At 42.1% G+C, this 22,223-nt stretch overlaps 1 protein-coding gene across 2 annotated transcripts in view; it reads left to right on the top strand.

Annotated features, from left to right (window-relative positions):
- FKBP1B (FKBP prolyl isomerase 1B) overlaps positions 1–22,223 on the top strand; it is a 142,670-nt gene that overhangs the window by 37,975 nt on the left and 82,472 nt on the right. The gene's annotated exons all lie outside the window — the stretch shown is intronic.

Genomic DNA, 22,223 nt, shown 5'->3' with positions numbered 1-22,223 from the left:
GAAATTAACAGTATTTTTCAGTTATAAGTGCTTTCCCCATTGAGCTTAAGTGGGGAAATAGGGTGATTTGCTCAAGATGGAGTGGAGGAGTGGCCTAGTGGTTAGGGTGGTGGACTTTGGTCCTGAGGTACTGAGTTTGATTCCCACTTCAGGCACAGGCAGCTCCTTGTGACTCTGGGCAAGTCACTTAACCCTCCATTGCCCCATGTGAGCCGCATTGAGCCTGCCATGAGTGGGAAAGCACGGGGTACAAATGTAACAACAACAAAAAAAAGATCACAAATGTCAGCGTGAGAGAAAATGGACTAGATCCTCATTTCCTTGGTTCACAGCCCATAGCTCTAACCACAGACCACTCCATTCTCAACTAAACGGAGAACTATACAAAGAAAAACAACTACAATGTCTCATCTTAATCATATGTGTAACATGCCTCAGAGGCTATTTGACCTTTCAGTACAATTAATTGTTTTTTTTCATTATAGTTGTCATCTTATTAATAAATGATATAGATATATAAAAGATTTGACAAGGTAACTTTAGTAGTCACTTGGACAAATATTGGTATTTCAGAATTCCCCCCCCCCCCCCCCCCCCCCCCCGGACCAATTAAATTTTGTCTGTTCAACTTATGGATGGCAAAATTTAGCCACCACCGAGTGAGAGAGAGAGTTTGAGGCATGGCAGGGGTGCAGGTAGTTACAGACAGCACAGATGGTCTTAAACCTGTTAAATTGGGCTGCACAAATAGCAAGCTGAATTAAACTGGTCAAGTTTGGTTAACTTTAAACCTGGTACCTTTTGGGGCTGAACATCTGGATAAAGTTGTCTGATTAACTTTATCCAGACATGCCTTGCTAAATATTTGTACTGAATCTATTTCATCTTCCTCTACCTGGAATCTGTTCCTTGCTTACTGTATTATAAAATAAGTGGGTTATAAATGTTTTAAATAAATATTTGCCTCAGTGCAGGACAGGTTATGGTTGTTAAGGGAAGGGAAAATCAGAGGACTTTACTGTTTTGTTTTGGGGTTTGTTTGTTTTTTAATTTAAGGAGTTGCCAGTGAAGGAATTAAGAGGGTTTCGAAGGGCCACTGGGAAGAGACAAGGTGGGAGCTTTGGTATTTTCAGAAAGCTTTTGATAAAGTTCCTCATGAGAGACTCCTGAGAAAATTAGAGCCATGGGTAGGAGGCAATGTTCTGGTGTGGATTAGGAATTGGTTATTGGACAGAAAACAGAGAGGGTAGAGTTAAATGACCATTTCTCTAAATGTTTCTGTAAAGGTTACTATGGAACTTTGTAAGTTTAAGTGCTTTGAAAATGAGCCCCTACATCAGTTATTCTAATCAGGATAACAAAAGAGGAAGAGGAGTCCTCGTAATTACATTTCATTACTTTCTAAGAAGAAAAGTAGAAAACACTAAATAAATCACACAATATACCATATAAGCTAAAGGCTTTTTTATATTAGACTAATATCTTTAGTACCTTATATCAAGTTTTAAATTATTGAAAAACTCAATAATACTAAGATGGAGACAGGCTTGTTACGTTCATTATATGGTTTGTCTAAATACGATCACATTACTCCTTTTCTTAAGAAACTGTGATGGTTGCCAGTAGCTGAACGTATTAGATTTTAAACTACTGATACCAAAGTTTGTGTCAGGATTCATGTCATTGTTTGTTTGAACATCTCCATTGATATATAGCACAACAAACTCTTCCCTCTGAGGATGCATGTTTGTTGGTTGTCGCGTCTTTCTGGCAAACATGATTGGAATATACACAGAAGAGAATTTATTCCACCGCTGGTCCGATTGGATGGAATAAGCTGCCAGTGACACTTAGGAGGCAGAAAAACTTGACAGTCTTCAAGTGTTTATGGAGACAGCGCTTACCTATGCAGGCAGATTTGGGACTATTAATATTTTGCAGTAGTTTGGACTTTTTTGAATGTTATTTGTGACCTGGATTTGTTATATCTTTGTTTTTTATGTGTGGTTTATTTTTATACTCCACCTTGGTTAAAGGTGGATTATAAATCGTAATAAATGAAATGAAAAATTAAATGAACTGCATCAACTGGTTACCCTTCATCCACTCGTCTAATCACACCTTCAAAAATGTGTAGCAATTGATGGGACAAGACTCCCCTTGGTTAAATCTATGTTGGTTCTGTCCTATCTAATCCATGTTTTTTTTTATCCCATTTAAACTTTGCTTATTTTGTTGTTTACAATGGTTTCTACTATTTCGCTCAGCACTGATGTCATGCTCAACAGTCTATAGTTTCCCGAATCACCCCTGGAACCCTTTAAAAAAATGGATATTGCATTGGCCACCCTCCAATCTTCACGTACCCTAGATGATTTTATTGATGAAATTGCAGGTCCATCATTAATTTGTAATCTATTTTTCAGTTTTCAGCACTCTGTTGTGATGTATACCTTCTGGTCCAGATGATTTGCTACTTATTAGTTTGTCTATATGGCCTCTTATGTCTTCCAAGTTAACTGAGATTTGTTTCAGGTCCTCTAAGTCTTCACTGTTAAATACCATTTCAGGCATGGGTAATCCCTTTACATAGTGCTCGGTAAAGACTGAAGCAAAGAATTCATTTAGTCTGCTAGCATGGCCTTTTCATGCCTGAGTGTGCCTTGTACCCCTGATCATCTAATGGTCCAGCTGACTTCCTCACAGGCTTCCTACTTATAGTACATCTAAAAATGTTTTTTGCCTGTGGGTCAAGCTTCTTTTATAATTTTCTTTTATTTTTTTTCACTTCCTTATCAATGCTTTTTATCTTTCCTGTTTTTGCATTTTAAATCCAAATGAAAGTTTTTCTGAAATTTATGATGTGTGCCCTTTTAAAAGTGAATTGCTAATGTAATAGAGTAATCAAAAAATCTATAATTGTCTGGAGTGCAATAATGTATAACAAAAACTCAAAAATTCACTCCTGCTATACAATCTGTAGATGAGTGCAGAACTCTGAAATGTAATCAATGAATTATATAAATAAAGTAGCCTCAATTGCCCAGGGAACCTATAATTAGGACTCCACTGAATTGGCCTGCATCATGGGCTCCTCCTGCCCTCCGAAAAAACTCACAGATGACAAAAAAACTCCCTATCTTGGGGAGAAAAAGTTCTGTGAACAAAAAACGGAAAGCGGAGTCTTTTAATTTATTATAAAGATATCAAAGTAAATGCACAACACTGCAGAGAGTATTAAATGGATGTAAAGAAATATAAATTCACTTCATAAACCTCTTGATGGTGTGATTTGAAAACATTCAGAAATGGGACACAGTTGCGTTATGAGCTAAACAACAAAAATGAACCCCAACGCTCAAAAAACAATCACTTATCTTGAGACGCAGAATTTTTGCCTCTTATAAAGTTAGAGTGTCCTGATTCCACGATGTCGACAATTGAAGAATTTCCAATAGCTGGTTCAATTCTTTCAATCACACCTTACTCCAATAATGAGGTTAGATCAGATCCAAATTTCACAAAGTGGGTAATACTGAAAAGATTTTTTCACTCGCAGTGTCTTACAAACTTTCCCGACAGCAAGGGACCCCACTGTTTCGCAATCTTCATCAGGAGAAATGTCAGAAAACAAAAAAATGTGTTTCTTTTCAATCCATTGCGAACACTGGTTCAGAAAATGGCGAATGTTAATATAGGACGCCAACACTTTTTCTCCCCAAGATAGGGAGTTTTTTTGTCATCTGTGAGTTTTTTCGGAGGGCAGGAGGAGCCCATGATGCAGGCCAATTCAGTGGAGTCCTAATTATAGGTTCCCTGGGCTATTGAGGCTACTTTACTTTTATAATGTAATAGAGTACCATAGAATCTTCATTTCAGTTATTTATTTATTTGTTGCATTTGTATCCCACATTTTCCCACATATTTGTAGGCTCAATGTGGCTTACATAGTACCAGAAGGCATTTGCCGGCTCCAGTGAGAACAAATACAAAGTGATACTGTGGCAGGATAAAGTTCATGTGGCAAAGTCACATTTAGAGAAACGTGCAGCGGAGTTATGTCCATTACGTACTTTAATTTTGTTGTGTCGCAGAGATCAGGCATTTAGGTTGGATCGGCAGGGTATGCCTTTTTGAATAGATTAGTTTTTAGTGATTTCCGGAAGTTTAGGTGGTCGTGCGTCATTTTCAAGGCTTTTGGTAATGTGTTCCAGAGGTGTGTGCTTATGTATGAAAAGTTGGATGCGTAAGTTGATTTGTATTTGAGGCCTTTGCAGCTTGGGTAGTGCAGATTTAGATATGTTCGTGTTGATTTTGATGTGTTTCTGGTTGGTAAGTCGATTTAAGTTTGTCATGTATCCAGGGGGTTATGAACCCAGGGGGTTCTTTTACTAAGGTGTGCTAACAAATCCTATGTAATACTGTGGTATACAATGAGGTGCACAGTATTTAACGAATGCTAAGCATTAGTGTGTGCTAAATCCATTAGTGCATCTTAGTAAAAGGACCCCTCAAATTGGATCATTGTATGATTACTTACCAAGTGGCCCCAATTCTCTTTCATCAAATCCTGGATTCCACTGAGGACTAGATTTTAAATAGTTCTCCCTCTTGATTCCTGGACCAGCTACTCCATGAATCAGACATTCATTTCATGTAAGAGCTTTACCTCCCTAGCATTTCCTCATGTAGACTAACACCAGTGGTAACTGGAATCAAACCATATATGAAACCCAAACTTGAAAATACAGAAACATAATCCACAGAGAAAAAGACCTCAGTAGATCAATACAAAAACCCAGGGTAATATAACCCTAGGGAAAAATCATCATACTGTAGGTCAGAATAAACTCCAGTAAAATTACATTGCAAATTAAATTTCAAAATAATAAATTTGAGAAATTCTTTTAAAAAAATACATTTTTCAAAACATGTATGAACTCAGAGCCAAAAATTAGCTTTAAGGCATCTAGTGTAACATTCAAAGACACTGGAGTTGTAATGCAGAAATTGCAGATCCATTAATGATCTGCAGTTTTGAGTATTAATAAAATTTCACATTCTTTATAGCTTACTCAAAAGTATATATTCCCAGCAAGGGCCCCTGTTTTGCCTGCCCGGCTTCTTTTGGGGAATAATATGTGTATTGTGCTGACATTGGAATGTAGCAAACTATGCCATACTATGTATTATTGTTTGAATATTTTTATTGCTGCTTATGTTTCACTTATCATTGCTGTACACTGCCTTGAGTGAATTTCTTCAAAAAGGCGTTAAATAAAGCCTAATAAATAATACGTTAATGAGATGAAAAAAAAGCAAGTCATCTTTTAAAGTTCTGCATACTTTTCACTTAAAAGAGCTGGGCTACTTTTTCCATTACTGCCACCTTCCTATTGGGGTGTCGTGTCTTCCCTGTTTTGATAGTATTCTTCAGAGATTCCTTACCCCCTACAAACATGCACTCTTGTGCAATTGTCAGCTTTCCCCTGGGTTGTAGTTTAAAAGGCACTTTATCTTCCTTTTATTTATGCTTATGCACTATTTCTTTTCTTCTGGTTATTTTTTTTAAATTTAACCTTTTATTGACTTTTCCATCACAAACAAGATCTTTCATCACAGAACAATATTTGTAGAATTGTCTGAAAACACTATTTCTGTTAAACCTACCCTCTGGCCCCCCTCCTAATCACCTTTCCCCTGCTATGAAGTGCTTACAATTATTTTTACCTCTCCCATTTTCACCAAACCTGATCATTTTCTCAATATTCATTAACGTTCTTCTCTCTCCCCTTCTTCAAAACTGTCATATCAGTCCAGGCTGTATAATTTGCTCACCCTCTCACAAACCCCTTTGTACCTGGGAGCTGGACTTGCTTCCATTGTAGTGCTATTTCACCTCTAATGGACACCCATCAATATTTCAGAAATTCACATTTCTTCTACCAATTACCTCTCTCATACTGATGTAATAAAAGCATTTTAGGGTTCCATAATTCATATATATTCCTACCAGTATCCCCTCTTCTTCAGGCATCCCCTCCACATATGGAGGTATGTGCCCACCTTCCCATCCATTCTTTGCTTGTGGATATAATTTGCTTATCCTCATTGGCATCAGATGCCATCTATATACTCCATTCTCCACTAAATTTGATGCCACTGAGATTTTCTCAATGTTCTGAAATATACATTTCCACTTCCTATCCTCCATCCCCTCCCTTAAATCTTTCTCCCAATTAATAATATGCTGTGGGCTTTGCCTCCTTTTTAAACATTAGCACTAGCAGCCTGTTCCAGCTTGGTTAAGGTAGAACCCATCTCTTTGGAATATGCTCCCCCTTCCCCAGAATGTTGCCCCAGTTCATAACATAATGTAAATCCCTCCCTGTAGCATTGTCTGTTCCACACATTGAGAGTCCAGAGCATTTCCTGTCTCTTAGGTTCTGTATGTGGAACAGGGAGTACTTTGAGAATGCTGTCCTGGAGGTTCTGGATTTCAGCTTTCTACATGAGAGCCTAAACTTGGCTTACAGAACCTCCCTCCCAAACTTGGGTTCCATCGGCGTATTCTGAAAAAATTACCCTGTATCCGTCCAGTCCATCCCCGGCATTTTGTATGCATCACCTCCATATGGCAAACTTTAAACAATCTGTCATATTGGGACAAGTACATAGGATCTCTGAGGGAAAGGAAGAGATAGTAGATGGCATGGATAGGCCACATGGTCTTTATCTGCCGTCATTTTCTAAGTTGCTGTGTAATACAGTACTGTATTGCTTTTCAGAACAAACAGAGCAGTGCTGTTCATTCTGCAATGTTTAAAAATCTCTATGAAGTCTGTTTATGACATTTATGTTGAATGGTTTTTCCTCTCAAGTTTTCTGCTCAGCGTTTATTTCCCTAGTAAGATTTTTTATCTGTTTGCTTCTTAAATGTGAGGCATGGTGATTCTGAGAATGACATTAAGGCATATTGCTGAAGTAAATGTATTAGAATGTGAACCATCTTAAATTGGAAATCTGCCATACTTCAGAAAAGCTTCAAGCTGCAACTTAAAATCATTTCACTTCCCAGGATGCTGCAGCAGCCCTTGGCAAATTAGGTTAAAAAGAAATGCTCGGAAGCGCAAATCATAAATTATGAACTATTGTATTACAGTATGTTTCAAACTACTGGTAATCTGCTGCTGCTTAAGGGTTCTGTTTACTAAGCCGCACTGTAGGCGCACAAACTTTTTAAAGCATGCTAAAAATTATCACGCGCCAATGATAGACACCCATTATATTCCTATGGGTGTCTCTAGCAGCGCGTGATAATTTTTTAGCGCACTAAAAAGTTTGCGCGGCTTAGTAAACAGGGCCCTAAGGAGCCCTTTTACTAAGCTGTGTAGGCGCCTACGCTCGCCGAACGCACGGCAGTGATTGGCTTGTTAAGCTAATTTGCTTGTTAAGTAAATGCAGAATACGGCCAGATTTGCGCGTGCAACTTAAGTCGCTCTATATAGTATCTGGGGGATTATGCCTACATATTTCTTGGGAAGAATATTTGTTTCTCATTTAAAAGGATGATTCAAAGCCTTATGCGTGAATACAAATGGGAAAGGAGTGTAGTTCTGGTGCTCACTGCTGATTCAGACTGGCCATATAGAAGCTGTGTTGACTCACCTCGACAAATCCACCTCCTGCGATCCTGCCTTTTTAAAAGCTTAAGCCACATTTCTCCTGCAGATAACCCAGTGAGGGCTCTGTATATGCAGGCCTTGAGAAATAAAGTTGGCAGAAAGCATAGTAACATAGATGACACCCAAAACGACCCACTTTAGTCTGTCCAATAAGCTGATTAGGGTTGAAACTGCTGCTATATGCAGTTAACGCCCCCCCCCCCCCCCCCCCCACTCCCTTTCTTTGCTGGTCCTGCCCAGCCCAAATGATACTATTCAGTGGCACTTAGCCAGATAGTGCCACTGAATTTTGGTTCTGACCATGTACCTCTCTCCGGTTAGTGCTAGGGGAGTCCAGGGACTCAGACCTGGAAGTTATACGGGCACTGCCAATAATTTTCAGTGCCAGTACCCGGAGAGCTAATTGGGGAAGTAGGACCATTTAAAATGCAGTCCTAAATGTCTGGTTAGTTCCCCTGGTATGAGCACTGAATATCAGCCAGGTCCAGATAATTTCCAGCAGCCCACGGAGATCCAGGTATTCACTGCCAGTAGCCAAATTAGGCCTGAGCCCACAGCGGTCAGCACTTAATTAAAAAAAATATATATATGTCTCCAGATGATTTTACAGCCCACCCTCACGCCACCACCAGATCTGGCTATTTATTCAAATAGTGTCGGGCCATTAGATCCGCCCTGAAAATGCGTGGATAGTAAATTTATATGATCACCAGTTACCAGTGACTGTATAATTACATATATATTTTATTTAATAGAATTTCAGGTTGCAAGACAATGTAATTTATATTTATTTATTTAATGATAAGTCAATTACAAATCAAGGGTATCGGGGATGACCTCCCCTTACTCCCCCAGTGGTCACCAACCCCCTCCCACCCTAAAAAAAAAACGTAAAATTTTTTTTTTGCCAGCCTCAAATGTCATACCCAGCTTCATGACAGCAGTATGGAGGTCCCTGGAGCAGTTTTAGTGGGTGCAGTGCACTTCAGCCAGGTGGACCCAGGCCCATCCCCCCCTACCTGTTACACTTGTGTGGTGGTAAATGTGAGCCCTCCAAAACACACTGTACCCACATGTAGGTGCCCGCTTCACCCCTTAGGGCTATGGTAGTGGTGTACAGTTGTGGGGAGTGGGTTTTGGGGGGCTCAGTACCCAAGGTAAGGGAGCTGTGCACCTGGGAGTAATTTCTGAAGTCCACTGCAGTGCCCCCTAGGGTGCCCAGTTGGTGTCCTGGCATGTCAGGGGGACCAGTGCACTACGAATTCTGGCTTCTCTCACAACCAAAGGGCTTGCATTTGGTCGTTTTTGAGGTGGGCGTCAGTTTCCATTATGGCCGAAAAACGGGGATGACCAATCTCTAAGGTCGACCATCTCAATATTTAGGTTGACCTAAATGTTGAGATTTGGGCGTCCCCAACTGTATTATTGAAACAAAAGATGGACGCCCATCTTGTTTCGATAATACGGGTTTCCCCGCCCCTTCACGGGGCCGCCCTGTGAGGCCCTCATGAAAACTTGGGCGCGCCCCGTTCGATTATGCCCCTCCATATGTAATATAAAGGCAGGGCCAAACAAGAAATAGAAACAAAGGAAAAAGAAAGAAACTGCTAAAGGACATATAAGACTACAGATTCTACAGCCGGTTCGTGCTAACTATGAGGAGCAGTCCCCACCCTTTCCAGTTCCTTAGCCCCCCCCCCCCCCCCCCCCCCCCCCCCAAATTCTTGCAGCCGTTTTGGATCAAAAAAGACATAATTTTTACCACAAAACGTTAAACAACATTTAGCAGGAAATTTCAAAATAAAGGTAGCACCAAGGGACTTGATTCTAGGCTTAAATGCTAACTCTTTCCTGCGCCTCTGTGTCACCTGAGATGGATCAGGAAATATACGAATAGTAGATCCAAAAAATTGGTCTTGTAAACGGTGGAAGTAAAGATGTAAAATATGATTCGTATCGTGATCCAAAGCAAAGGTTACTAATAGGGTAGTTCTTCAGGGAAGAACCTCGAGAGCTTTCCAGGAACACTGACATATTCAATGAATCAGGAGAAACCCCAACCTCTCCCACTGGTGCAGGTGATCCACCGGTCCCTTCCAGGACCAGATATTGAACTCTCACAATGGGTGGCATTTTCTCAGTTGGCACACACAGTATCTCCCGAAAGGAGTTATGGACCATCTTCAGAGGAGCAATTACTGGAGACCTTGGAAAATTTAAAAACCTCAGATTGTTCTCCTCATCTCAGTGGCGTACCGAGGGCAGGGAGGTGGGGGCGGTTCACCCCGGGTGCACGCTGCAGGAGAGGTGCAGGGAGAAGCTGCGCAGCTGTCTGCTCCACTGATTCCCTGCTCCTTCTGCTGTTACTTCCTGTTCTGGGACAGAGGGAGCAGGGAACCAGCGGAGCTGACAGCCGTGCGGCTGTTCCCTGTACCCCAGCAGCTAAGATGGATGCACCGGGGTGGGGGGTACTTAGAGGTGGTGAGCCGGGGGGGGGGGGGGACGCTGCACCCCGGGGGAGGGTCATGCTGCACACGGGCGGTATTGCGCAGCGGTGATCCGCCCCGGGTGGCAGCCGACCAAGGAACGCCACTGCCTCATCTGGTTTTCCATATGTTCCATTTTACGTTGTAACATTTCCTGTTCTTTAATCAACACAAGTTCCACAGATCTTACTTCTGCCAGCTTCCTGTCCTGGGAATCTAAACGCTCTTCATGCTTTTGCACCATCTCCTCTTGAACCTTGGCCTTGGACTGCACGTTCTCATTCTGACTTGATCCCAGAAAACAAAATTTTTAGGGAATTGTCCAGGGTTTTAATTGCTACCCGTAGGGCTTCCATATCCACTTTTTCAGGCTTCTGCAACTCCCCATAAAAACAGAGCCCTCCTATAGAAGATAACACCAGGAGCCTGGGTAACAGCTCCTTTAGCAGCTCCAGCAGGTCCCCAATCGGTGTCCAAACCGGCTGCTCTTCCACTTGCAAAGGCAGTACCCTCTGGATCACATGGTTCGGCGTTTGCCCTCCAGTTTCCTGAACTTACGGGTTGAAGGGGAGCTTGCCGCTGATCCAGTTTCAACGAAAACCGGTCTGCACTAAGGTGAACCGCTGAATTGGGCTTACCTCCCGAAGTAGGAGCTGTAGTCTAGACGCGAGAAGCATCTTTCTGCTTCCCCATTGAACTTCGCATGGTGCAGCAATGCTGATTCAAGCCATAAAACACTTGACACTTTGACACTGCTCTTCCCTGTCTGTAGTAATCTGACTGAAAATATGTGAATTACAGAAAGCCGGGCACTGAAAAAAATAAGAGAGATTTCTTTTTTTATCCTTAGAAGTTAAAATTGTGCTTTGACACTGTGGCAGATACCTAAAGCCTACTGAATGTTGGATTTGAGAGAGGAGTGAATAGAGAGAGATTTAGTGCTAGGACATGAAATGAAGCTGAAAGGAGGTAAATTTAGAAGCAGCATCGGGAAATTTTTTTACAGAAGGGGTGGTGGTGGACGCTTGGAATGCCCTCCCAGTGGTGGTGATGGGCACGAACAGTGATGAGATTGAAAAAGGCACGGGATAAACACAGATTTCCATTCAAACCAAAACTTAAATGACTCTCGCGCAACAAAAAAGCATAAAGGAGGGTAACCTTCTAAACCAAAGAGGGTATAACCTGCACAAAGTGGCAGTTGCAGTGCTAATAGCCTTAACTGAGCAGAGTGGATGAGCCATGCTAGCCTTTATCTACCATCATTTACTATGTTACTCTGTCACTGCTGGTTCATATTCATCCTGATGTTTCCTTCCCACCCACAAATAAGAGATATTTGTAGAGCATGGAGTGCAGATGTGAAATCTCATTTTGTGATTCTGTGCGCTCTGTGCAATTTCTCCATTGTGTTGAATACTCAAGATAAGTAAAGCTTTTCAATTCCTCCTTTCATTATGTCAAGAGGTTTCCAGGAAAAACAGGGACGATTCTCAAGGGAAAATCAAATGTGGCCTGTGAATCTCCTCGGCTGCTGAATGGCACCAAAACCCAGGTGTTTCTGTGGTTCGAGGTGCTTTGTTTTCCTCTGCCTTGGGCCTCATTTTTAACCCAAGAGAGCTATGAATTTATGAGTCCTGTCTGCAGTAATATAGAATAATTGTCTTCAGGATCCTTAATTGTTCTTTACACATGACAGATACAAGTGGAAAATTTTCCAAGATAAGGGGGGGTCCTCTGCAGACTCTCCCCTTCCGTTCCCATTCCTACCTACCATACTTGTGCAACAAGCATTTGCTTTTCACAGACATTGGATACTTTCTTAAAAACTGCCTCTGCTAGTTCAGCTTTTTGCTGATATTTTATCATAATTAGTCCTGATCTTCCTTTAGTACTTAAATTCTTCTGAATATATACATCTTTCTCTTAAGTTTGAGTTTGATGCCCTCTACATACTTTGAAGAAATAAGTGACCTTTCAGGGCCACAAGCACCTTAAATTGTAAAATCATTCTTTACTAGTAAACTGTAGTAACATTTTCACATTTTGGAGCCCTGAGCGCTGAAATGGAGCGGTGGGCATTTAACTTGGCTGAGCTGACCATGCGAAGTGCAGTACAAGTTTATACAGTACTGAGAATTGATTGAAAGAGGGAGGAGTTTTAGGAGGGAACAGAGCGGGGAAACATAGTGGGAAGGGATCTTACCTGATTTTCTGTCAGTGTGTGGAGAGTGGGAGGCGGGGTTGTTCGGCGGCCCACCCGCAACAAGAGCAGGTTTAGTAAATGATAAGGGTGGGCTGAAGAAGTTGGGGTTGTTTATGGTCGTGGCTTAGGGTGGTAGGTAATAGTAGAGGAAACCTTTACCTCTTCCTTTTGGCTTCCTCCAGAAAGGCTTGTAATTGATGTTAAGGGGAATTGTTCACAGAATGCTGTAACACATGCACCACAACTGTGTTCAGTAAATGAGATATATTAAGTTGGCTAGTTTATTAATTTGTTTCAGTCTTGTGACACCGCAGACTGAAAATTGATTTGTTTGACTAAGGGCCTTGTTTACAAAGGCACGCCAGTGTTTCTAGTGCGTGCTAACCATGTAGGACACCCATAGGAATATTATGGGTATCTACACGATTAGCGCGCGCTAAAAACGTGTGCCTTTGTAAACAGGGCCCTTAGTAAATAAGTGGCTAGTATGGCACCGTCTTGTCGCTTGAATTTGCCACAGGGGAATTGAAGTTGAATTGTGTGTTTAGGATTGTTTTAAATTATGAATTGGTTTGTAAATAAAGCTACAGCCAAGTTTTGCGACTACTTTGTTTATTGGCCAGTTTATTATTTAATACTAGTAAAAAAGGCCCGTTTCTGTTTTAAAGGAAACGGGCGCTAGCAAGGTTTTCCTCGGAGTGTGTATGTTTGAGTGAGTGTGAATGTGCGAGTGTGTGTGACAGAGAGAGAGTGAGACTGGGTGCGAGTGTGTGTGTGAGAATGGGAGTATGTGCCAGGGTCCCCCCTCTCTCCCAGTTCCAGGGTCGTCCCCCCCCCCCCCCGATATGTCTCCCATTTGCAGGGGTGTCCCCCCTCCCTCCCTCCCTCCCAGTTGCAGGGTCTGTGTGTCTCCCCCCCTCCTTTTGTCCAGTGGAAACAGCTGTAAAAACGGCCATGAGAAGCAGCTCCTAGGTTTCCTTTTTTTTTTTTTTTTTTTTTTGTGTATAGGAATGACGGCTGCTTTGGGGAGTGGAATCAGAGATTAACCAATGGGCTTCCTTGCTTACCATAGACTTGCTTTGTTCACTTCCACTCCTGTCTATTGAACGTCCTGCAGCATGTCATAGCAGCCAATCAGTGGCACTTCAGGAATGACATCACTTTTATCTACTCCACTTTCCTTTTCCACGGTTCCAGGCAGCCTCAGAACGTTGGAGGTGAGAATTATTATATAGGATGGGGACTAAAGGGAGTGCAAATGCTTATGGAACCCTCTTTCTAAGCTGTGTTAGATGCTAACGCACAACTAGTGCATCTTAAGCGAGCTTACCGCAGGACATGCTCAGGCGCCCTGCGGTAAGTTTGACATTAGCACACACAAATCATGTGCAAAAGAATTTGTACGCTTTTTTCCATGGAGGATGTGTATCAGGGAGACAGAGAGTGGGCGTTTCTGCGCTAATCAGCGCTTCTACATTACCACATGGTAGCTGATTAGCACAGGATTAGTGAGTGAGCCCTCACTGCCTACATAACGTGTGGCAGTAAGTACTCACACGCTAATTTTTTTTTATTGGCTGCATGCTAATGGCAACGTATATTGTAGGGGAATTTAAGAACCAATCTGGAGTACAGTGAAAGGGGAAAGCCTTGAAACAGCTATCTAGCGAAACATGAATTCCTGTCACCACTGATTCCCCTTTGAAAGTTTACTTATGAAGATAAGTGTTTTTAGTATTTTTATATATGAAGTTGTAAAATAATTTCAAACAAATATTTTTATGTGGTGAATGAATAAAAAAGATTGAAGGTATGAGGAGTTAACAGGGCTGATGACATAAGGTGCATTGGGAGTCCCTAGAGTCATAAGTACATAAGTAATGCCACACTGGGAAAAGACCAAGGGTCCATCGAGCCCAGCATTCTGTCCACGACAGCGGCCAATCCAGGCCAAGGGCACCTGGCAAGCTTCCCAAACGTACAAACATTCTATACATGTTATTCCCAGAATTGTGGATTTTTCCCAAGTCCATTTAGGAGCGGTTTATGGACTTGTCCTTTAGGAAACCGTCTAACCCCTCTTTAAACTCTGCCAAGCTAACCGCCTTCACCACGTTCTCCGGCAACGAATTCCAGAGTTTAATTATGCGTTGGGTGAAGAAACATTTTCTCTGATGTGTTTTAAATTTACTCCACTGTAGTGTCATCGCATGCCCCCTAGTCCTAGTATTTTTGGAAAGCGTGAACAGACGCTTCATATCCACCTGTTCCACTGCACTCATTATTTTATATATGTCTATCATGTCTCCCCTCAGCCGTCTCTTCTCCAAGCTGAAAAGCCCTAGCCTCCTTAGTCTTTCTTCATAGGGAAGTCGTCCCATCCCCGCTATCATTTTAGTCACCCTTCGCTGCACCTTTTCCAATTCCACTATATCTTTCTTGAGATGCGGCGACCAGAATTGAACACAATACTCAAGGTGCAGTCGCACCATGGAGCGATATAACGGCATTATAACATCCTCACACCTGTTTTCCATACCTTTCCTAATAATACCCAACATTCTATTCGCTTTCCTAGCCACAGCAGCACACTGAGCAGAAGGTTTCAGTGTATATGGACGACGACACCCAGATCTCTTTCTTGGTCCGTAACTCCTAACGTGGAACCTTGCATGACGTAGCTATAATTCGGGTTCTTTTTTCCCACGTGCATCACCTTGCACTTGCTCACATTAAGCGTCATCTGCCATCTAGCCTCCCAGTCTCGTAAGGTCCTTCTGTAATTTTTCACAATCCTGTCGCGAGTTAACGACTTTGAATAACTTTGTGTCATCAACAAATTTAATTACCTCGCTAGTGACTCCCATCTCTAAATCATTTATAAATATATTAAAAAGCAGCGGTCCTAGCACAGACCCTGGAGGAACCCCACTAACTACCCTTCTCATCTTGGGAACAGCACCGCTGATGGTCCATATCTAATATTTATGTTTATCAATAGGTATTTTTGAGTTTGTGCGAACATAGTTTCTAAGATTTATGAACAGTAACGCATAAGGTATTAATTAAAAAAATAGAAAATTGGCCATTTTCCAGCTGCGGGAAAAATGGTTTTAGTACACGTGAAGAACCCGTGAAAGGGCACACTAAGGCCAACTTTTCCCACAGCTTGGTAAAAAGACTCCTATATTAGTGACTTTTGCTTATCCTCATGGCTTTTCCATATTAATCCATCTACATTCAGTTCATTGCGAAATTTGCAGATCCAGCCTGCCACTTTGGCACTTTCCAGAGGAAAGATTTATGAAGTGTTCAAATCTTTTCTCATATAATGTATACATATATGCAAGAAGCAGGTCATTAAGGATATGTGAGAACCTCACTAAGCTGAGGGAGTAGTGTAAATTCATGAGGTCATGAAATGTGGTTTGAGAGCCTTTGGGGGTAATTCTCAAAAGGTCGCCTAAAGTTAGGAATGATGCAGGCTAAGGGCTAGGTTCTATATATGGTACCGAAAAAAGCGCTATTCTATAAGCCACGCTTGAAGTTAGGCATGGTTTATAGAATAGCACTTAGGCCCGGAAATCAAGCCTAACTTTAGGTGCGGCTATTTATACCAACTGAAATCTGGTGCAAATGTACACATCTAAATTATGCACGTATTTCCTATATTCTGTAACACACACATAAACGCTAGGAGTGCCCCATTCTGCTCTTGACCCTTCCATTTCTATGCCCCTTTTTTTTTTTACTTGCACGTAAAACTTAGGCACAGATGTTCTAATTAAACCTAATTAGTGCCAATAATTGCGATAAGGTACCGGGAGGGGGAGCTCTGCTAGGCCACCAGGGAAGCTTGGGGTTCGGATGGCAGCCCACTTGGGCCATCAGGGTTTACTTTTTTGGTTGTTGCGGAGTTTAGGGGGGGCTGGAGATCCACCTGGTTTCCAGCCCCCCGATCCCTCGTGTCGGGGGGGGGGGGGGCCCTAGCCACCAGGGCGTGGACTGCTTGTGGGGGGGGGGAGTATAGGGGGACTGCTAGCATGCAGATGCATGCTGGACAGGGCTCCCCATTCCTCCTTAACACCAGCTGTGAGCTGGCATAGGGTTTGCTGCGGGAGCAGCGCCAATGTTTGGCCCACTGCCTGTTGAGCATTGGGGAGAAATAGCTAATGCCCTGTTTAGCATGCATTAGCATGCTTATTGCGTTCAGAGCTGGCGAGCGCATTGTTACTAGCGCTCCCTGGCTCTGTTCATCGGTCGGGAGCACACGCAGGTTCTAGTACGAAGCTGTTGGCCTCTAGCGCCCGCGTTTGCTTCTGATCATCGGGGCCCTAGTGACTAAGCCATGTAGTTTGCTACTACTTGCTATGTGTACTGCCAGCTAGTGGCCGAGAAGCATGGAAATACCTGTTGCTGTGAGACAGTGGCACCCTGCAGTTAAACCATAAAATCTATCTTTGGAAATCAATATCTAATGGTTTTATATATTATTCGACTGGTTTTCATTTTAGTTTTCTTTCCAAACCAACATAATATTTGGGAACAGCTCCATTCAAACCAGACCTCACCGCTTCCGGGAGAAGTGGGGGTAAATCTCTCTCTCCTTTCTCTTAAGACAGGAGGGATGGACAGAAACCTGCTTCCAGAACTTAAAAAGGTATAAGAGGAAACCCTCTTCTCTGGTCACTGGATGTAACTTAACTTAAACTTCTATTTCAGTCGACCAGATGGAGCCCTTGCAGTGATTCCAATGAGCAAAAACATCCACACAGTTCATGGGTTTAAGAATCAACCTGGCAAGGATCTTCATACCCCCTTCCAGATATTGGGGAGGAGGATCCCCCCCCCCCCCCCCCACCACCAATGCAATGACATTGCTGCACAGTGATATCTGATGGTTTGATATATTACCACACCCTTAGATTCTTTTTAGTATTCTTTCCAAACCAACCACCACTATATTCAAATTACTTTCTGCCAACAGTAGCAGCTTTGCATTCTAGGTTCCTCCTCCTCCCTACTTCTCTCTCTCTCTCTCTCTCTCTCTCTCTCTCTCTCTCTCTCTCTCTCTCTCTCTCTCTCTCGTTCCTAGCAGTTCTCCTCCCCAGTTTAGGCGGGTGGCATGCAAGTTTGCCAAGAGAGCCACAATCAGCCTGGGATAGCTTTCTTAATTCTGAGGCAGTGTAGGTAGGTCCAAGAACTGCAGTTTGGCCAGATCTCATCTGGGCACAAGGTACTACTTTTCCATTGCTAAATTTAGGCTCTGGCACATAGTGCTTGTGTTCATTACTCAGAGCTATGAGAGACAGCACCCTTAATTTATATGATGTGCAGGCAGAAGGGACAGGTGCTCTGTGTTCCACGAACAAGTGCCAATTCATAGCTGCAGTGCTAGTGAAGAACACTCTGATTAAGCGACTTGTTAGTTTAAACACATATGAAACATAGAAAAATTGAAAAATGAAGGCAGATAAAGACCCTAAGGCTTATCCAGTCTGCCCCATCCATACCATCTGCTGTCCCTTCTTTCTCTTAAAGATCCTATATGTTTGTCCAAAGCTTTCTTGAATTCAGTTAGTCTTCATTTCCTCCACTTTCACCATGTGGCTGTTCCACAGATTAACCACTGTTTCCGTGAAGAAATATTTCCTGAGGTAACTCCTGAATCTGTACCCTTTCACCTTCATCCTATGCCCTCTCATTCTAGAGCTTCCTTTTAATTGAAAGACACTCGTGTCCTGTGCATTTATGCCTTGGAGGTATTTAAACGTCTCTATCATATCTCCCCTCTCCTGCCTTCCTTCCACATTATACATATTGAGATCTTTGTCTGCCCCTGTATACTTTATGACGAAGACCACTGACCATTATTTTAGTAGTTCCCTTCTAGACTGATTCCATTCTGTTTATATCTTTTGAAGGTGCAGTCTCCAGAATTTTGCACAGTACTGTAAATGAGGTCTCACCAGAGACCTATACTGGCATTCTAACTTCCTTTTTCCTGCTGGCCATTCCTCTCCCTGTGCACCCAAGCATTGTTCTAGTTTTTGCCAGCACGTTTTCTACCTCTTTGGCCACCTTATGGGCACCCCAAGTCCTGTCTGGCCTTTGTGCATAAAAGTACATCACCCCCTAAACTGTACCACTCTCCTGGGTTTTTGTAGCCCAGATCCATGGCCCTGCATTTTGTAGCATTAAATCTTAGCTGCCAAATTCAGGACCATTCTTTAAGCATCACTAAGTTCCTCATGTTATCCACACCATCAGGGGTGTCTACCCTATTGCAGATTTTGGTATCATCGACAAAGAAGCAAACCATACCAGACAGCCCTTCGGCAATATTGCTTATAAAAATTCAGGTTTACCATTTTTAGTTTAATGATTTTTCCGTCCTTTGAAATGTTAGCTGCTTCCTTCACTGTATATATGAGTAAGTCAGGATCCTGCTGTGCCCATCGTTATCAGAGCATTGCAGTATTGTACTGTTAAACATAGCACACCTTTTTAATCCAAAATTGTGGCACAAAAGTGAGAAACAAATTCCATTTAAGATACAACAGAAAATAAAGGAATAATGTTTCAAGAGAGCCTAATTACCAAGAAAAAAAATCAAATTGATGTTTTGAGCAGTCTGGTTGTTCAAGAATGTTTTTTTTTTCATAGGGTTGAAAACTGGGCAAAACACCATTGCATAAAATTAAACAGAGGTAAAACCTCTGCAGCTCCCTCTAGTACATTACTAATTCAGGAAAGGAGTTTTGTATTAGAATACTCTTTAAAGGTATTAGGAGTCATTCTGGACTCAGATATGGCTGTGGTTGCTCAGGTCAACAACAAAAGTGGTTCAGGAAATATTCTACAAACTTAGTCATATTAAGCAAACCTTCTTTCCTGATCAGTATAGGACTATTACCCAAGCTGTTATGTTATCTCACTTAGATTAGTGCAATCTTCTTTATCTAGGATGCTAGATCTTCAAAAAAGATCTGTCTGTAATAGATATAATCAGATATTACACTTTCCACCAGCACAGGGATGAAATTTAAAAGAAATGTTTTTCTTCAGTGTTTTGATATCAGGCGGTAAAATGTCAGAATGCTGAGCCCTATGAAGTTAGGTCAGAGATAAAGTTTCAGGAGAAAATTGAAAACTTTAGGAAATATTTAAGGGGGTCTTTTACTAAGGTGCGCTAGTGTTTTTAGCTCGCAGTAAAAAGCAGCTGGTGCTAAATGCTGAGACACCCATAGGAGTATAATGGGCGTCTCAGCATTTCGTGCCAGCTGATTTCTAGCGTGAGCTAAAAACTCTAGTGCACCTTAGTAAAAAAAAAAAAACCTAAATCAGTTAATATTACTTAATTCTTCTTGAATATTACATTTTTGTAATTTCTAGATACAGCTAGTTCCTTCCTTTGGGCTTGCAGCGACATATAAAACTTGTGATTGCATTGATTGTGTTATATAACATAAGTACCATAGTAGATGACGGCAGAGAAAGACCTGCACGGTCCAACCAGTCTGCCCAACAAGATAAACTCTCATATGTGCTACTTTTTGTGTATACCTGACCTTGATTTGTATCTGCCAGTTTCACGGCACAGACCGTAGAAGTCTGCCCCCCCCACCGGCTCTGCCACCCAATCTCCGCTAAGCTTCTGAGGATTCATTCCTTCCGAACAGGATTCCTTTATGTTTATCCCACGTATTTTTGAATTCCGTTACCATTTTCATCTCCACCACCTCCCGCGGGAGGGCATTCCAAGTATCCACCACTCTTTTTGTGAAAACGTATTTGCTGACTTTGCTTTCTAAGTCACCCACCCTGCTGCCTGAACTCATGACCTCTAGTTCTGCCATATCCCTGTCTCTGAAAAAGTTTAGTTTGCATATTAATACCTTTTTAAGTATTAAAGTGTCTGTAACTTATCCCCATATCCCTCTAGGGTATACATATTGAGATCTAAAAGTCTCTTTTCATATGTCTTTTGGCCCAAGCCCCATATCATTTTTGTTTCCTTCCTCTGAACCGCCTTGAATACTTTCATGTCCTTAGCAAGATACAATACTCCAAATGCCTCTGTGCAGACTACCTTCCTTCTGGCTACAGCCACTGCCTCATCACATTGTTTCACTGCCTTAAGATCCTCCGACAGGGTCGCCCAATAAAAAGGTATTATCATATCTTATTTTGGTTTGGTTTATTTCTATTTATTGCCTTTTAAAAGTGGACTAATACGGCTACTACACCGTTTCCATAAGAAATGCTTCCTTTTATTTACTACCAGCCTTGGGTCTTCAGACCTAAAGGCACCCTCTGTGTTTCCTCTGGCTACTTGGAGAGTTCTCAGCTGTTGGTCTTGAGAGCTTTAAGAACAGCAGGGTACCAACAGACTGCTGTGCTGGCTTAATGCAGGCACCAGCAGAGGCAGTTTTTCACAGGGCGGTTGGTGGATGCCTGGAATGCCCTCCTAGAGTAGATGATTGACACAAAAAGTGGCAGAATTTTAAAAAGTTGGATCTGTGCAAAAGATCCTAAAAGTCAAAAGGATAGAAACCAAACGTGTATTTCAGCTCAAAACAGTAATAAAATGTTTGCACTTTTTAGGAAGGCAGTGAGGGGAAGTGGGGAGGGGTATCCTGCATGGAGCAACAGTTACAAACCTAACCACTTTACCAAGTAGATAGGGTGGGCCATTTCAGGGCCCCTTTTACTAAGCCGCCTACGTGCGCCAAAATGGACTTACCACCCGACTACCGCGTGGCTCTTGCAGTAATTTCATTTTTGGCCCATGTCTGAAAAATATTTTTTATTTTCTGGCACACGTAGCGGCAGGGCCGTGCCTAGGGTCTCTGGCGCCCCCCTGCAGACTATCAGTTGGCGCCCCTACCCCCTGTGAAAATGATCACGCCCCCCCCCCCCCCCCCCCCGGTGAAAATGATTGCTCACCACTTGCCACACTGACAGGAATTGTCAGCAATATTCTTAGAAACAAATTGCTATACATTGCAAAATAAGATAGCAGATGTAAATTCTCAAAGTGGACATATTCCAAACGCTATTTAGACAAAAATTAAACTGAACCCCCAAGATGCCAGACTCTGCATACAATGCAACACCACAGAAACAGAAAATGTCCCCTAGTACTGTGCAAAATATAAAGACTGCAGATGTAAATTTGAAAAAAAACTAACAAGAACCAATCACCACTTTACAAATTAACAAATAGAAATAAAACAAATATAGAAAATAAAATAATACCATTTTATTGGACTAATACATTTAGCTTTCAGAGGCCAAAACATCCTTCCTCAGGTCAATACAGTATAGTGCTGTTACAGTATCCTATCCTGACTGAGGAAGGGGGTTTTGTTCTCCGAAAGTTAGTCAAAATGTATTAAAATTAGTCCAATAAAAAGATTACCTATTATAAACATTTATTAACACAGCTACAATTCTACTGTATCCTAAAGCAAAAAAATAAAAGTAAATATTTTATTTACAGTTTGTTGTCTCTGGTTTCTGCTTTCCTCATCTTCTTTTCACTGTCTTCCTTCCTTCCATCCAGCATCTGTCTTTGTTCTCTCTCTGCCATCTAGTGTCTGCCCTCTCTGCTGTCCCCTTCATCCAATGTCTGCCCTCTCTCCATGCTCCTTCCATCTACATCTGCCCTCTATCTCTGCCCCCTTCCATCCACCATCTGCCCCTGTCTGCCCTCTCTCTCTCCCCCTTCCATTCACTGTCTGCCCTTTCTATCGCTTCCATCCACTGTCTGCCCTTTCTCTCTGTCCGCTCAATCCACCATTTGCCCTCCCTCTCCCATCCATCAAGGTCCCTCTCACTCCC

The sequence above is a fragment of the Microcaecilia unicolor genome, chromosome 3 (assembly GCF_901765095.1).
Source record: "Microcaecilia unicolor chromosome 3, aMicUni1.1, whole genome shotgun sequence".
Classification (NCBI taxonomy): domain Eukaryota; kingdom Metazoa; phylum Chordata; class Amphibia; order Gymnophiona; family Siphonopidae; genus Microcaecilia; species Microcaecilia unicolor.
The sequence above is the reverse complement of the archived record's forward strand: the minus strand, read 5'-3'. Positions and strand labels throughout refer to the sequence as shown.